Consider the following 18,543-nt stretch of genomic DNA (forward strand, 5'->3'; position numbering starts at 1 on the left):
TACAGCAAATTACATTGTTTGTGGTTTAGACATAAAGGTTTAACATTGTGAGCGTCGGCGCCGCTCGTGATCTCCTCGTGGTCTCGAGCGTCCGCTACGCTGATAGCGTAGCATTACGGTAGTCGCTCACCTATAAGTGTGCCCGATACCAACAGCGTATTCTCGTGAGCGTCTGTATCGCTCGAGCAGCCCGCTCCCGATACAGCGTCCGTTACGCTATAGCGAACCATTACGTTAGTCAGCAGCCAATAGCATGCCTGCCTGTGATCTCTTGGCCGTGAGCGAACGTGACGCTTGAGCGTCTCGACCACGGCTAAGCGATTGTTACGCAACGAGCGTACCCTTACGGTACTCCATACGCAAATAGCGTACTGTGTTCTTAGACCTCACAAAGGGTTTTAAATAAGATAAATATTTAGCTTTATCAAAGCGCACTGTCAGCAGTGTTCATTCTGGGAGTGGACAACTGGGATGCAGACTTCCTCAGCAGACACGACCTACATCCAGGAGAGTGGGGACTCCATCAGGAAGTCTTCGCACAGATTGCAAGTCGGTGGGGACTGTTCCAGATAGACATGATGGCGTCCCGCCTCAACAAAAAGCTACAGAGGTATTGCAACAGGTCAAGAGACCCTCGGGCAGTAGCTGTAGACGCCCTAGTGACACCGTGGGTGTTCCGGTCGGTCTATGTATTTCCTCCTTTACCTCTCATACCCAAGGTGTTGATAATAGTAAGAAAAAGAGGAGTAAGAACAATTCTCATTGTTCCAGATTGGCCGCGAAGGACCTGGTATCCAGATCTGCAGGAAATGCTCACAGAAGATCCGTGGCCACTTCCTCTAAGACAGGACCTGTTGCAACAGGGGCCCTGTCTGTTCCAAGACTTACCGCGGCTGCGTTTGACGGCATGGCGGTTGAACGCCGGATCCTAGCGGAAAAGGGTATTCCAGATGAGGTCATTCCTACGCTAATAAAGGCTAGGAAGGACGTGACATCTAAACATTATCACTGTATATGGCGAAAATATGTTTCTTTGTGTGAGGCCAGGAATGCTCATACGTAAGAATTCCACCTGGGCCACTTCCTTCACTTCCTACAAACTGGAGTGAATTTGGGCCTAAAATTAGGCTCTATTAGGGTTCAGATTTTGGCCTTATCCATTTTCTTTCAAAAGGAATTGGCCTCTCTTCCTGAAGTAAGTACAAACTTTTGTGAAGGGAGTACTGCATATTCAGCCTCCTTTTGTACCTCTGGTGGTCCCTTGGGACCTTAACGTGGTGTTAAGGTTATGGTTTGAACCACTTAAAATGGTGGAGTTTAAATATCTCACTTGGAAGGTGGTCATGTTATTAGCCTTGGCTTCCGCTAGGCGAGTGTCGGAATTAGCAGCTTTATCACATAAAATCCCCTATCTGGTTTTCCATATGGATAGAGCGGAATTGCAGACCCGTCCTCAATTCCTGCTAAAAGTGGACTCATCCTTTCATATGAACCAACCTATTGTGGTGCCTGTGGCTACGCGTGACTTGGAGGATTCCGAGTCCCTTGATGTGGTCAGGGCTTTGAAAATTTACGTGGCCAGAACGGCTAGAGTCAGAAAAACAGAAGCACTGTTTGTCCTGTATGCAGCCAACAAGATTGGCACCCCTGCTTCAAATCAGACTATTGCTCTCTGGATCTGTAACACGATTCAGCAGGCGCATTCTATGGCGGGATTGCCGTTGCCTAATTCAGTCAAGGCCCATTCCACTAGGAAGGTGGGCTCTTCTTGGGCAGCTGCCCGGGGGTCTCGGCACTACAGCTGTGCCGAGCTGCTACTTGGTCGGGTTCAAACACCTTTGCAAAGTTCTATAAGTTTGATACCCTGGCTGAGGAGGACCTCCTGTTTGCTCAATCGGTGCTGCAGAGTCATCCGCAGGAGCCCGTTTGGGAGCTTTGGTATAATCCCCATGGTCCTTACGGAGTCCCCAGCATCTTTTAGGACGTAAGAGAAAATAAGATTTTAAACCTACCGGTAAATCTTTTTCTCGTAGTCCGTAGAGGATGCTGGGTGCCCGTCCCAAGTGCGGACTACTTCTGCAAGACTTGTATATAGTTATTGCTTACATAAGGGTTATATGTTAGTTTTCATCGGTCTTGGACTGATGCTATGTTGTTTTCATACTGTTAACTGGGTAGTATATCACAAGTTATACGGTGTGATTGGTGTGGCTGGTATGAATCTTGACCTTGGATTAACAAAAATCCTTTCCTCGTACTGTCCGTCTCCTCTGGGCACAGTTTCTCTAACTGAGGTATGGAGGAGGGGCATAGAGGGAGGAGCCAGTGCACACCCAGATCTAAAGTCTTTCTTAAAGTGCCCATGTCTGCTGCGGAGCCCGTCTATCCCCCATGGTCCTTACGGAGTCCCCATCATCCTCTACGGACTACGAGAAAAAAAATTTACCGGTAGGTTTAAAATGTTATTTTTTTCTCTGCAACCCACTGCTAAATTGTGCTTCCTAGCTGTTTTTTATAAAATCACTTAATAAAATCTGGGAGAACAATCTTCATGACAATAGTATCTCCTATGCAAAATAAGTATGATTTGGGATAGGGCTGGGGAGGGCCGCTGCTCAGGCACATTTCTGTCAAGTAAAGGAGATTCAACTGAGGCAGCACAAGGGAACTCTCATCTGGGGACAACAACTGCAGGGAGAACACATATTTTCAGATGAACATGGGGTGGCAGAAGGCTGCCTAATACTGAAGCACCCCCAAACAACAAACCAAATGCAACAACTAGTGCAAGCATTCCTGGGGGATGGCCTGCAGCAGATGGATTTGAATATGGTGATGTCATCCAAGCAGTGGGTCAAAGTTGGCTTCAACCCTCGTCTGCATATGAAAAGAGAAAAGGAGCGTGCAGGGCATGGAAGCCTTTTGTGGTGCTTGGATGACCCCTAGTTCGCATTAAGCACCCCCACCCTCCTTCGGTGTGGGGCTCATGTTGGCCATTCCCCAGCCCCTGAAGCATTCAAGCTGATTTCTTGCAGCAGCTGGGCACTGTAACAGCTCCAGAGCTGCTCTGTAAAGCAAGTAAAAGGGTGTGGGCCCTGCAGCACTACCCGTAGTTTGCATTGTGCATTGGGAGGCACAAAGTAAGCAGACGGGAGGAGAAGTCAGGATAGTGCACAAGGGTATAGAAGGGAGGGGCTCAAGAAAAAAGAAGTGGAACCAGACAGCAAACTAGGCTGGAGAGAGACCTGAGACAAAGAGATCTGAATTACATGAGAGCCGACCAGGGAAAACTCAAATTATGCAGTCAAGTTTCCCACATTTGGGGAAATCGCAGGGGCAGCACACCCAGAGTGCAATGGGTGAGCCTTGCCCTGGGAGAAGCAACTTCATGATCATAGTATCTCACCTGGCAGGTAAGTAGGAGTTGGGCTAGAGCTGGGGAGGGTCGCTGCTCGGGCACCCCCCTGTCAAGTGAAGGAGATCCAACTGAGGCAGCACAAGGGAACTCTCGAAAGAAGAACAAGGCTAGAGGAAGATCTGAGACAAAGAAATCTGACTTTTACCAGAGCTGACCAGAGGAAAGCACAAACACAGTCCCCCACTACCACAAATAATGCAGTCGAGTTTCCCACATTTGGGGAAATCACAGGGGTCAGCATACCCAGAATGCAATGAATGAACCTAACCCTGGGAGAACAATCTTCATGACCATGGTATCTCCTATGCAAAATAAGTATGATTTGGGATAGGGCTGGGGAGGGCCGTTGCTCAGGCACATCTCTGTCAAGTAAGTTGCATTTGATTTGTTGTTTGGGGGTGCTTCAGTATTAGGCAGCCTTCTGCCCTACCATGTTCATCTGAAAATATGTGTTCTCCCTGCAGTTGTTGTCCCCAGATGAGAGTTCCCTTGTGCTGCCTCAGTTGAATCTCCTTTTGGAGAAGACCTCAATAAGATTGTAGCTGATCTGGCTACTGCTAAAACAGCTTGCCTACCTAGTATGACTCCTACCACGCAGAAGGCTAAAAGTACTTTTCTTGGCCCTTTCATCCTCCAGGTAAAGCGTACCCAAGGTCAGGCATACCCAAAGCAAGCTCATGTTTCCAGACCTGCCAAGCCCAGACTGAAGCAATCCTGGGCTGCCCATCAGCCTGCTTCCAAAACGGACAAGCCTGCCGCATGACGGTGCAGGCCTCCCTCTGGGGGATCCCAGGGTGGGGGGCCCGACTTCAAGGTTTGGCAAAGAAAGGTATAATTCTAAGCTTGAGAATTCTGTTTGGAGCTCACCTTGTACTTTGTGAAGAAATAATCAGCATTGTGGCTGAGCAGATACATGTAGTGTGTGGCTGCAAACTGCATGGATCTGCTGCGTTGTAATGCTGATTCTTTTTTTTTGCAAAGTACCAATAGCTTCATATAATGTTCACAATTTTTATGCAGGATCAAATAGCTCAATAGGTAGGGTGTTTGATTAGAATTCAACAGGTTATAGGTTTGAATCCTGGGTATGGTAGTTTGAGATGTGTTATTTAATAAAGTATGTTGTTCTGACTGCCGGCATCCTATCACCTGGGATATCATACTAAATAAATGGAGTTGATAAAAATTATTATTTTTTTTTTAACTAGGGACAATTTCCAGATACTTCTCTTTATAACTGAGATTGCCCCCTGGAACTTCACATCAGTTGACAACTATGCATGAGTGGGCAGTGCTTGCCCTGGATCTGTCCACCCATTTATGTGCCGCCATAAAATAAAGCATGACTAACAGTTATCCTGGGCGTACACTACACAATTATCTGTCAGGCTATCTATCCAGTCTGGATGGATGGAATGAAAATCTGGTAATGTATAGGAGCAAATGTCAATTAACCATTTGCTCCCAAACACTAGAAAAGTGGTCAAAAATGGTCATTACACAAATTGGTTAAACCCAAAATTTAACCAATTTGTTTAGGGGACCATTTTTGTCAATTTTTTAGTGTTTGAGAGTAAATCGTTGATGGTCATTTGCTCACATAGATAACCGGATTTCTATTCCAACCAGCCAGTGTTGGAGAGATGGTCTGCCAGATTACATAATGCATACCAGAGCCATAACTAGACTTTTTGGTGCCCTGTGACAGAGAATTATATGCCCTCCCCCCCATTTTTGCAATATGGACAAAAGGCGCATGCCTTGTGGGGAAGGGGCATAACAAGATTGGTCTCAGAGAAAGCACATGAGATATGAAGATATATCTAGTATACTTGACACTCAATGGTTTGTGGTATTGCAGGGGTGCCCTCCTTAAATGCATATACAGTCACACATGGCATGTTTGTGTAAATGGCATATCAGCAGTCAGCACTAACTGGTGACATGCCATTTGTACAAGTAAGCCATGTGTGACTAATATATAAACATACTTTATTAAATAACACCTCAAACTATCATACCCAGGATTCAAACCTATAACCTGTTAAATTCTAATCAAACACCCTACCCATTGAGCTACTTGATCCTGCATCTATTCTAACCTCCAAAAACAGATTCAGTTGCATTTTCCAGCGTGTTTTGTTTGCGCCTTTGCAAATGTCTTACATCGACAAACTTATTTAGTACTATTTTGCAAATAGGGTTACATTGTCGCAACATTGTGTTCCCTAATTGTTTGATTTTTTAAATGCAAAAATTGATAAAGACACCTGATAATTGCTCTGTGGAGTCTTCTTTTGTGTCTACTTCTTATCTACATTTAATTCCCTACCTATAATCAAGGCATTTTTAAATGCTGGGTGCTGCCAGGACGTGAGGCCTACCTAGTCTTTAGATCTGAATTTGAATGTACTTGTGAACTAACTTAATTTCCTACTTCTAAACTCATTCCTAAATTCACTACTTACATTAATCCTGTAGTTGGGCATTTTGAGCCTTCAATTGTGGGCATTGTTTTGTGTCCAGACCAGCAGCTGGTGGTGTGCATTTGCTGGAAAGGCATCGAAGACCTCCGATATGCTGCATCTCCTGATGTGTGTCTGCCTCAAGTGGCTGTCAGCAAATGCATGCTAGACACCCCATTCCAAGCTGATTGTGACATCACGGAACATGCATCATAGAACAGGCATGCTAGAACATGGGTCTTCAACCTGCGACCCTCCAGCTGCTGTGGAACTACATATCCCAGCATGCCCTGCCTCAGTTTTAGCATACCTTAATAGCAAAACTGTGGCAGGGCATGCTGGGATGTGTAGTTTCACAGCAGCTGGAGGGCCACAGGATGAAGACCCATGTGCTAGAACCAAACCGCAGGTACATTGAATGCTAGCAAGCTGAATGTTTAAATCCTTTTTGTTCCGCAGCATTCCAATGCGGAAGATTCCATGGAACCAGAGATTATTCCATTGAGAAGGACATGCTGCCTGGATGACTGCACTGTGCAAATTAAATCACGGAGCCAGTTGGCTTGTGGGTGGCTCTGGTGACTGGGTGGTTGGGTGGGCGGTGTGTCGGAGGTGGAGCACATGCAAATGAATGTGTATCATCCAGCTAGTGAGAGAGAAAACTCATGCAGGAGTGTGCCTGCTTGTCAGTGAGTTATGCACCTTGCCAGACGTCAAATCTACATGGAGCAACTGGAGGGGACAAGAGCAGGTTTGGAAAATATACACAGAAGAGCATATATGCTGGCGCATTCTCCATGATTGTGTCAGCTTATGTTTTGGTGCACTGCACTTTCCTCCACTAAGTTTTAGCCATTTTGTTTAAACGCAAGTGTAGTTGCTTCTCGCTTTTTTGGCTGTGATATTGTATTGTGGTTGAAGAGTCTGCTGGAGGGATTGTTTCTTCATTGGCGAGAGACTGAAGATATTCCAGGATGGAAGGCTTGGGAACACTATCCGTTTTTCAGTTGTGGAAGAGTTGAAAGACCGGATTGGACTACATTCTATAGTAAAGGGTATCTTTGTATTTATTAATCCTCCCTTTATATGTGTCTGTCTTTCAATAAAGCTTTGGGCTTGTGATTCCGTCACCCTCTTACACTCCACACCCATAGCCTTATTAACTATTGTATTGTTTAAATGTATAGTGCAGTTCATGATTTATAGTGTAGGCTGACCTGTACTGTAGTTCTTGAACTGTACTATACCGACAGCATTTGTATTGTGTTTTGGCTGTGCTGCAACACAGTACTTATGTGTGTAATGTTTATGTATGTTTTTTTGCTTCTTTATGTCAATAAAGACTGCTTTTTCAATCCAATATCTGAAAACAATCAATGTTTATCTTTGATGGCAATAGAAGTGGTATGATATTTGCTGCTTTTGAAAGGCAATATCTGATATGTCCCCTATCTGGGAACCATATATTAAATGGCTTTTCAGAAAAGGGAGATGGGAGAAGAGCTTTCAGTACTTGTAGGACCGATGCACATTTCCTATTCTAGCCTCCAAAAACAGATTCAGTTGCATTTTCCAGCGTGTTTTGGATGCGCCTTTGCAAATGTCTTACATCGACAAACTTATTTAGTACTATTTTGCAAATAGGGTTACATTGTTGCAACATTGTGTTCCCTAATTGCTTGATTTTTTAAATGCAACAATTGATAAAAACACCTGATAACTGCTCTGCGGAGTCTTATTTTGTGTCTACTTCTTATCTACATTTAATTCCGTACCTCTAATCAAGGCATTTTTAAATGCTGGCGGCTGCCAGGACGTGAGGCCTATCTAGACTTTAGATCTGAATTTGAATGTACTTGTGAACTAACTTAATTTCCTACTTCTAAATTCATTCCTAAATTCACTACTTACATGAATCCTGTAGTTGGGCATTTTGGGACTTCGATTGTGGGCATTGTTTTGTGTCCAGACCAGCAGCAGGTGGTGTGCATTTGCTGGAAAGGCATCGAAGACCTCCGATATGCTGCATCTCCTGATGTGTGTCTCCCTCAAGTGGCTGTCAGCAAATGCCTGCTAGACACCCCATTCCAAGCTGATTGTGACATCACGGAACATGCATCATAGAACAGGCATGCTAAAACATGGGTCTTCAACCTGCGACCCTCCAGCTGCTGTGGAACTACACATCCCAGCATGCCCTGCCTCAGTTTTAGCATACCTTATAGCAAAACTGTGGCAGGGCGTGCTGGGATGTGTAGTTTCACAGCAGCTGGAGGGCCACAGGATGAAGACCCATGTGCTAGAGCCAAGCCGCAGGTACATTGAATGCTAGCAAGCTGAATATTTAAATCCTTTTTGTTCCGCAGCATTCCAATGCGGAAGATTCCATGGAACCAGAGATCCTTCCATTGAGAAGGACATGCTGCCTGGATGACTACACTGTGCAAATTAAATCACGGAGCCAGTTGGTTTGTGGGTGGCTCTGGTGACTGGGTGGTTGGGTGGGTGGTGTGTCGGAGGTGGAGCACATGCAAATGATTGTGTATCATCCAGCTAGTGAGAGTGAAAACTCATGCAGGAGTGTGCCTGCTTGTCAGTGGGTTATGCACCTTGCCAGACGTTAAATCTACATAGAGCAGCTGGAGGGGACAAGAGCATGTTTGCAAAATATAGATAGAAGAGCATATATGCTGGCGCATTCTCCATGATTGTGTCAGCTTATGTTTTGGTGCACTGCACTTTCCTCCACTAAGTTTTAGCCATTTTTGTTAAGCTCAAGTGTAGTTGCTTCTCGGCCTTTTGGCTGTGATCTTGTATTGTGGTTGAAGGGTCTGCTGGAGGGAGGGATTGCTTTCTTCATTGGCGAAAGACCAAAGATATTCCAGGATGGAAGGCTTGGGAACACTATCTGTTTTTCAGTTGTGGAAGAGCACAGAGGTCGGATTGGACTACATTCTATAGTAAAGGATGTCTTTCTATTTATTAAACCTCCCCTTATATGTGTCAGTCTTTCAATAAAGCTTCGGGCTTGTGATTCCCTCACCCTCTTACACTCCACACCCATAGCCTTATTAACTGTTGTATTATTGTACAGTTTAAATGTATAGTGCAGTTCATGATTTATAGTGTAGGCTGGCCTGTGCTGTAGTTCTTGAACTGTACTATACCATCAGCATTTCTATTGTGTTTTGGCTGTGCCGCAACGCGGTACTTATGTGTGTAATGTTTATGTATGTTTTTTTGCTTCTTTATGTGCATCGGTCCTACAAGTAATGAAAGCTCTTCTCCCATCTCCCTTTTCTGAAAAGCCATTTAATATATGGTTCCCAGATAGGGGACATATCAGATATTGGATTTCAAAAGCATCAAATATCATACCACTTTTATTGCCATCAAAGATAAACATTGATTGTTTTCAGATATTGGCTTGAAAAAGCAGTCTTTATTGACATTAAAAAAAAACATACATAAACATTGCACACATAAATACAGTGTTGCAGCACAGCCAAAACACAATACAAATGCTGACGGTATAGTACAGTTCAAGAACTACAGCACAGGCCAGTCTACACTATAAATCATGAACTGCACTATACATTTAAAGTATACAATAATACAACAGTTAATAAGGCTATGGGTGTGGAGTGTAAGAGGGTGAGGGATTCACAAAACCGAAGCTTTATTGTAACACAGACACATATAAGGGGAGGGTCAATAAATAGAAAGATATCCTTTACTATAGAATGTAGTCCAATCCGACCTCTGTGCTCTTCCACAACTGAAAAACAGATAGTGTTCCCAAGCCTTCCATCCTGGAATATCTTTGGTCTTTCGCCAATGAAGAAAACAATCCCTCCCTCCAGCAGACCCTTCAACCACGATACAAGATCACAGCCAAAAGGCCGAGAAGCAACTACACTTGAGCTTAACAAAAATGGCTAAAACTTAGTGGAGGAAAGTGCAGTGCACCAAAACATAAGCTGACACAATCATGGAGAATGCGCCAGCATATATGCTCTTCTATCTATATTTTGCAAACCTGCTCTTGTCCCCTCCAGCTGCTCTATGTAGATTTAACGTCTGGCAAGGTGCATAACCCACTGACAAGCAGGAACACTCCTGCATGAGTTTTCTCTCTCACTAGCTGGATGATACACAATCATTTGCATGCGCTCCACTTCCGACACACCACCCACCCAACCACCCAGTCACCAGAGCCACCCACAAGCCAACTGGCTCCGTGATTTAATTTGCACAGTGTAGTCATCCAGGCAGCATGTCCTTCTCAATGGAAGGATCTCTGGTTCCATGGAATCTTCCGCATTGGAATGCTGCGGAACAAAAAGGATTTAAATATTCAGCTTGCTAGCATTCAATGTACCTGCGGCTTGGCTCTAGCACATGGGTCTTCATCCTGTGGCCCTCCAGCTGCTGTGAAACTACACATCCCAGCATGCCCTGCCACAGTTTTGCTATTAAGGTATGCTAAAACTGAGGCAGGGCATGCTGGGATGTGTAGTTCCACAGCAGCTGGAGGGTCGCAGGTTGAAGACCCATGTTTTAGCATGCCTGTTCTATGATGCATGTTCCATGATGTCACAATCAGCTTGGAATGGGGTGTCTAGCAGGCATTTGCTGACAGCCACTTGAGGGAGACACACATCAGGAGATGCAGCATATCGGAGGTCTTCGATGCCTTTCCAGCAAATGCACACCACCTGCTGCTGGTCTGGACACAAAACAATGCCCACAATCGAAGTCCCAAAATGCCCAACTACAGGATTCATGTAAGTAGTGAATTTAGGAATGAATTTAGAAGTAGGAAATTAAGTTAGTTCACAAGTACATTCAAATTCAGATCTAAAGACTAAACACAAAACACAAAATAAGACTCCACAGAGCAATTATCAGGTGTCTTTATCAATTGTTGCATTTAAAAAATCAAGCAATTAGGGAACACAATGTTGCGACAATGTAACCCTATTTGCAAAATAGTACTAAATAAGTTTGTCGATGTAAGACATTTGCAAAGGCGCAAACAAAACACGCTGGAAAATGCAACTGAATCTGTTTTTGGAGGTTAGAAAAGATGCAGGATCAAGTAGCTCCATGGGTAGGGTGTTTGATTAGAATTCAACAGGTTATAGGTTTGAATCCTGGGTATGATAGTTTGAGGTGTTATTTAATAAAGTATGTTTATATATTAGTCACACATGGCTTACTTGTACAAATGGCATGTCACCAGTTAGTGCTGACTGCTGATATGCCATTTGCACTAAAACAAATTAAAATGGTAAAAGTTATTGTACTTTAAGTAAAAATAAAAGCTAAAATATCAATCCCAGTTTTGGATTACTTTAATGAACAAAAAAAAAATGCATATAGCAAAGGATAGTTTCAATCTGCCTACCTCTGGGTTATGGACCCAGCATGCTTCCATTACAGTACTCTGCTGCACATGTAAGTGCAAGAGATCCTGAAGCACTCACTCATCATGGGAAAGTACCAATGTGTTTCTTCATTGGTTGATGGAAGAAACATCTTACAAAAACTCTCCACATTATTGACTTTTTAAAATGTTTCTAGGAATCGTTCTAGATGAATGCTTATTAGCCTTTGTCAGTATGGACTTTTACAAAGTGTTGCTGTGGCGCAATCAGTTACTGTGTAAGGCTATTAACCAAAAGGTTGGTGGTTCAATCCCACCCAGGGACGTAATTGACCTTGTTATCAGATTTTGGTGATCTTTATGTAGACAAGTGAAAATTTCAAACCCCCTCTTATGGTGTAGGGTACCTGGCCTTCTCTGATGTAATCAGAGTTAGATTTGATTCAGTGATTTTATAAAAACAGCTAGGAAGCACAATTTAGCAGTGGGTTGCAGAGAAAAAGAAATATGCTGGCAAAAAAATCCAATTGAGTGATTAAACAGCTTTTCATTTTCTGGCTTTATTTTTATGCTAACAAATTTGTTCTCTGAAAAGTGTCCACAAAGCCAAGTTTCTGATTAACACATTTGTAGGGATGGTTTTTAACCTATTACTAAATTAAACTTGCTTCATTGGAAAGGCAGCAAGATGCATCCTCATTTCAATATCTACTGAAATAATACAGGTTGACACCAGGAAACATTAACGCCACTGCATCCTTTGTGCTTTCTCATGTGGAAGTCTGTTTAATGTGAAAACAAGGTGATATCTAATTAGCACACAGGTAAGGAATTAAGAAAATCTTTATTTAAGGGTGAAGATGTTTCTCACAAAATCGTTGCCCCAATGCATCATTGAAATTCAAGCTGGAAAGATGATTTTAATATATCACTTGTACATTTTGTATTGCTCTTCTGGTGACAATGTAGTTTGTTTTTGTCAATTACCATTTTAATAATCGGGTAAAGAAAATTAAGTGGATTTTTGAAAGAAAACAATACTGTCAATATACTATTAAAACAAATGAAAATGGTAAAAGTTATTGTACTTTAAGTAAAAATAAAAGAGCAAAAATATCAATCCCAGTTTTGGATTACTTTAATTAACAAAAAAAAAACGCATATAGCAGAGGATAGTTTCAATCTGCCTACCTCTGGGCTATGGACCCAGCATGCTTCCATTACAGTACTCTGCTGCACATGTAATTGCAAGAGATCCTGAAGCACTCACTCATCATGGGAAAGTACCAATGTGTTTCTTCATTGGTTGATGGAAGAAACATCTTACAAAAACTCTCCAGATTATTGACTATTTAAAGTTTTTCTAGGAAACGTTCTAGATGAATGCTTATTAGCCTTTGTCAGTATGTACTTTTGCAAAGTGTCGCTGTGGCGCAATCAGTTAGTGTGTACAGCTATTAACCAAAAGGTTGGTGGTTCAATCCCACCCAGGGATGTAATTGACCTTGTTATCAGATTTTGGTGATCTTTAAGTAGACAAGTCAAAATTTCAAAAACCCCTGTTATGGTGTAGGGTACCTGGCCTTCTCTGATGTAATCAGAGTTAGATTTGATTCAGTGATTTTATAAAAACAGCTAGGAAGCACAATTTAGCAGTGGTTTGCAGAGAAAAAGAAATATGCTGGCAAAAAAATCAAATTGAGTGATTAAACAGCTCTTCATTTTCTGGCTTTATTTTTATGCTAACAAATTTGTTCTCTGAAAAGTGTCCACAAAGCCAAGTATCTGATTAACATCTTTGTAGGGATGGTTTTTCACCTATTACTAAATTAAACTTGCTTCATTGGAAAGGCAGCAAGATGCATCCTCATTTCAATATCTACTGAAATAATACAGGTTGACACCAGGAAACATTAACGCCACTGCATCCTTGCTGCTTTCTCATGTGGAAGTCTGTTTAATGTGAAAACAAGGTGATATCTAATTAGCACACAGGTAAGGAATTAAGAAAATCTTTATTTAAGGGTGAAGATGTTTCTCACAAAATCGTTGCCCCAATGCATCATTGAAATTCAAGCTGGAAAGATGATTTTAATATATCACTTGTACATTTTGTATTGCTCTTCTGGTGACAATGTAGTTTGTTTTTGTCAATTACCATTTTAAAAATAGGGTAAAGAAAATTAAGTGGATTTTTGAAAGAAAACAATACTGTCAATATACTATTAAAACAAATTAAAATGGTAAAAGTTATTGTACTTTAAGTAAAAATAAAAGAGCAAAAATATCAATCCCAGTTTTGGATTACTTTAATTAACAAAAAAAAATGCATATAGCAGAGGATAGTTTCAATCTGCCTACCTCTGGGTTAAGGGGCCCAGCATGCTTCCATTGCAGTACTCTGCTGCACATGTAAGTGCAAGAGATCCTGAAGCACTCACTCATCATGGGAAAGTACCAATGCGTTTCTTCATTGGTTGATGGAAGAAACATCTTACAAAAACTCTCCAGATTATTGACTTTTTAAAGTTTTTCTAGGAAACGTTCTAGATGAATGCTTATTAACCTTTGTCAGTATGTACTTTTGCAAAGTGTCTCTGTGGCGCAATCGGTTAGTGTGTTTGGTTATTAATCAAAGGGTTGGTGGTTCAATCCCACCCAGGGATGTAATTGACCTTGTTATCAGATTTTGGTGATCTTTAAGTAGACTAGTCAAAATTTCAAACCCCCTCTTATGGTGTAGGGTACCTGGCCTTCTCTGATGTAATCAGAGTTAGATTTGATTAAGTGATTTTATAAAAAAACAGCTAGGAAGCACAATTTAGCAGTGGGTTGCAGAGAAAAAGAAATATGCTGGCAGAAAAATCCAATTGAGTGATTAAACTGCTCTTCATTTTCTGGCTTTATTTTTATGCTAACTAATTTGTTCTCTGAAAAGTGTCCACAAAGCCAAGTGTCTGATTAACATCTTTGTAGGGATGGTTTTTCACCTATTACTAAATTAAACTTGCTTCATTGGAAAGGCAGCAAGATGCATCCTCATTTCAATATCTACGGAAATAATACAGGTTGACACCAGGAAACATTAACGCCACTGCATCTTTGCTGTTTTCTCATGTGGAAGTCTGTTTAATGTGAAAACAAGGTGATATCTAATTAGCACACAGGTAAGGAATTAAGAAAATCTTTATTTAAGGGTGAAGATGTTTCTCACAAAATCGTTGCCCCAATGCATCATTGAAATTCAAGCTGGAAAGATGATTTTAATATATCACTTGTACATTTTGTATTGCTCTTCTGGTGACAATGTAGTTTGTTTTTGTCAATTACCATTTTAATAATCGGGTAAAGAAAATTAATTGGATTTTTGAAAGAAAACAATACTGTCAATATACTATTAAAACAAATTAAAATGGTAAAAGTTATTGTACTTTAAGTAAAAATAAAAGAGCACAAATATCAATCCCAGTTTTGGATTACTTTAATTAACAAAAAAAATGCATATAGCAGAGGATAGTTTCAATCTGCCTACCTCTGGGTTATGGACCCAGCATGCTTCCATTACAGTACTCTGCTGCACATGTAAGTGCAAGAGATCCTGAAGCACTCACTCATCATGGGAAAGTACCAATGTGTTTCTTCATTGGTTGATGGAAGAAACATCTTACAAAAACTCTCCAGATTATTGACTATTTAAAGTTTTTATAGGAAACGTTCTAGATGAATGCTTATTAGCCTTTGTCAGTAAGTACTTTTGCAAAGTGTCGCTGTGGCTCAATCAGTTAGTGTGTATGGCTATTAACCAAAAGGTTGGTGGTTCAACCCCACCCAGGGACATAATTGACCTTGTTATCAGATTTTGTTGATCTTTAAGTAGACAAGTCAAAATTTCGAAAACCCCTGTTATGGTGTAGGGTACCTGGCCTTCTCTGATGTAATCAGAGTTAGATTTGATTCAGTGATTTTATAAAAACAGCTAGGAAGCACAATTTAGCAGTGGGTTGCAGAGAAAAAGAAATATGCTGGCAAAAAAATCCAATTGAGTGATTAAACAGCTCTTCATTTTCTGGCTTTATTTTTATGCTAACAAATTTGTTCTCTGAAAAGTGTCCACAAAGCCAAGTATCTGATTAACATCTTTGTAGGGATGGTTTTTCACCTATTACTAAATTAAACTTGCTTCATTGGAAAGGCAGCAAGATGCATCCTCATTTCAATATCTACTGAAATAATACAGGTTGACACCAGGAAACATTAACGCCACTGCATCCTTGCTGCGATCTCATGTGGAAGTCTGTTTAATGTGAAAACAAGGTGATATCTAATTAGCACACAGGTAAGGAATTAAGAAAATCTTTATTTAAGGGTGAAGATTTTTCTCACAAAATCGTTGCCCCAATGCATCATTGAAATTCAAGCTGGAAAGATGATTTTAATATATCACTTGTACATTTTGTATTGCTCTTCTGGTGACAATGTAGTTTGCTTTTGTCAATTACCATTTTAATAATCGGGAAAAGAAAATTAATTGGATTTTTGAAAGAAAACAATACTGTCAATATACTATTAAAACAAATTAAAATGGTAAAAGTTATTGTACTTTAAGTAAAAATAAAAGAGCAAAAATATCAATCCCAGTTTTGGATTACTTTAATTAACAAAAAAAATGCATATAGCAGAGGATAGTTTCAATCTGCCTACCTCTGGGTTATGGACCCAGCATGCTTCCATTACAGTACTCTGCTGCACATGTAAGTGCAAGAGATCCTGAAGCACTCACTCATCATGGGAAAGTACCAATGTGTTTCTTCATTGGTTGATGGAAGAAACATCTTACAAAAACTCTCCACATTATTGACTTTTTAAAATGTTTCTAGAAATCGTTCTAGATGAATGCGTATTAGTCTTTGTCAGTAAGTACTTTTGCAAAGTGTCGCTGTGGCGCAATCAGTTAGTGTGTGAGGCTATTAACCAAAAGGTTGGTGGTTCAATCCCACCCAGGGACTTAATTGACCTTGTTATCAGATTTTGGTGATCTTTAAGTAGACAAGTCAAAATTTCAAACCCCCTGTTATGGTGTAGGGTACCTGGCCTTCTCTGATGTAATCAGAGTTAGATTTGATTTAGTGATTTTATAAAAACAGCTAGGAAGCACAATTTAGCAGTGAGTTGCAGAGAAAAAGAAATATGCTGGCAAAAAAATCCAATTGAGTGATTAAACAGCTCTTCATTTTCTGGCTTTATTTTTATGCTAACAAATTTGTTCTCTGAAAAGTGTCCACAAAGCCAAGTCTCTGATTAACATCTTTGTAGGGATGGTTTTTCACCTATTACTAAATTAAACTTGCTTCATTGGAAAGGCAGCAAGATGCATCCTCATTTCAATGTCTACTGAAATAATACAGGTTGACACCAGGAAACATTAACGCCACTGCATCCTTGCTGCTTTCGCATGTGGAAGTCTGTTTAATGTGAAAACAAGGTGATATCTAATTAGCACACAGGTAAGGAATTAAGAAAATCTTTATTTAAGGGTGAAGGTGTTTCTCACAAAATCGTTGCCCCAATGCATCATTGAAATTCAAGCTGGAAAGATGATTTTAATATATCACTTGTACATTTTGTATTGCTCTTCTGGTGACAATGTAGTTTGTTTTTGTCAATTACCATTATAATAATAGGGTAAAGAAAATTAAGTGGATTTTTGAAAGAAAACAATACTGTCAATATACTATTAAAACAAATTAAAATGGTAAAAGTTATTGTACTTTAAGTAAAAATAAAAGAGCAAAAATATCAATCCCAGTTTTGGATTACTTTAATTAACAATAAAAAATGCATATAGCAGAGGATAGTTTCAATCTGCCTACCTCTGGGTTATGGGCCCAGCATGTTTCCAATGCAGTACTCTGCTGAACATGTAAGTGCAAGAGATCCTGAAGCACTCACTCATCATGGGAAAGTACCAATGTGTTTCTTCGTTGGTTGATGGAAGAAACATCTTACAAAAACTCTCCAGATTATTGACTTTTTAAAGTTTTTCTAGGAAACGTTCTAGATGAATGCTTATTAGCCTTTGTCAGTATGTAAGTTTGCAAAGTGTCTCTGTGGCGCAATCGGTTAGTGTGTTTGGTTATTAATCAAAGGGTTGGTGGTTCAATACCACCCAGGGATGTAATTGACCTTGTTATCAGATTTTGGTGATCTTTAAGTAGACAAGTCAAAATTTCAAACCCCCTCTTATGGTGTAGGGTACCTGGCCTTCTCTGATGTAATCAGAGTTAGATTTGATTAAGTGATTTTATAAAAAAACAGCTAGGAAGCACAATTTAGCAGTGGGTTGCAGAGAAAAAGAAATATGCTGGCAGAAAAATCCAATTGAGTGATTAAACAGCTCTTCATTTTCTGGCTTTATTTTTATGCTAACTAATTTGTTCTCTGAAAAGTGTCCACAAAGCCAAGTGTCTGATTAACATCTTTGTAGGGATGGTTTTTAACCTATTACTAAATTAAACTTGCTTCATTGGAAAGGCAGCAAGATGCATCCTCATTTCAATATCTACGGAAATAATACAGGTTGACACCAGGAAACATTAACGCCACTGCATCTTTGCTGTTTTCTCATGTGGAAGTCTGTTTAATGTGAAAACAAGGTGATATCTAATTAGCACACAGGTAAGGAATTAAGAAAATCTTTATTTAAGGGTGAAGATGTTTCTCACAAAATCGTTGCCCCAATGCATCATTGAAATTCAAGCTGGAAAGATGATTTTAATATATCACTTGTACATTTTGTATTGCTCTTCTGGTGACAATGTAGTTTGTTTTTGTCAATTACCATTATAATAATAGGGTAAAGAAAATTAAGTGGATTTTTGAAAGAAAACAATACTGTCAATATACTATTAAAACAAATTAAAATGGTAAAAGTTATTGTACTTTAAGTAAAAATAAAAGAGCAAAAATATCAATCCCAGTTTTGGATTACTTTAATTAACAATAAAAAATGCATATAGCAGAGGATAGTTTCATTCTGCCTACCTCTGGGTTATGGGCCCAGCATGTTTCCAATGCAGTACTCTGCTGCACATGTAAGTGCAAGAGATCCTGAAGCACTCACTCATCATGGGAAAGTACCAATGTGTTTCTTCGTTGGTTGATGGAAGAAACATCTTACAAAAACTCTCCAGATTATTGACTTTTTAAAGTTTTTCTAGGAAACATTCTAGATGAATGCTTATTAGCCTTTGTCAGTAAGGACTTTTGCAAAG

The 18,543-nt window shown here is 40.4% G+C and overlaps 2 non-coding genes across 2 annotated transcripts; both read right to left on the reverse strand.

Moving 5' to 3' along the window:
• Positions 1 to 3,258: 3,258 nt before the first annotated feature.
• On the reverse strand, positions 3,259 to 3,421 carry LOC135034536 (U1 spliceosomal RNA). Its single transcript, XR_010229713.1, has one exon. It is a non-coding gene; the product is annotated as a U1 spliceosomal RNA (small nuclear RNA).
• Positions 3,422 to 3,573: 152 nt separating this feature from the next.
• Positions 3,574 to 3,737, reverse strand: LOC135034601 (U1 spliceosomal RNA). The gene has a single exon (XR_010229762.1). It is a non-coding gene; the product is annotated as a U1 spliceosomal RNA (small nuclear RNA).
• Between the last annotated feature and the right edge of the window lie 14,806 nt (positions 3,738 to 18,543).

Source organism: Pseudophryne corroboree, unplaced genomic scaffold (genome assembly GCF_028390025.1).
Source record: "Pseudophryne corroboree isolate aPseCor3 unplaced genomic scaffold, aPseCor3.hap2 scaffold_584, whole genome shotgun sequence".
In the NCBI taxonomy this organism is placed as follows: Eukaryota; Metazoa; Chordata; class Amphibia; order Anura; family Myobatrachidae; genus Pseudophryne; species Pseudophryne corroboree.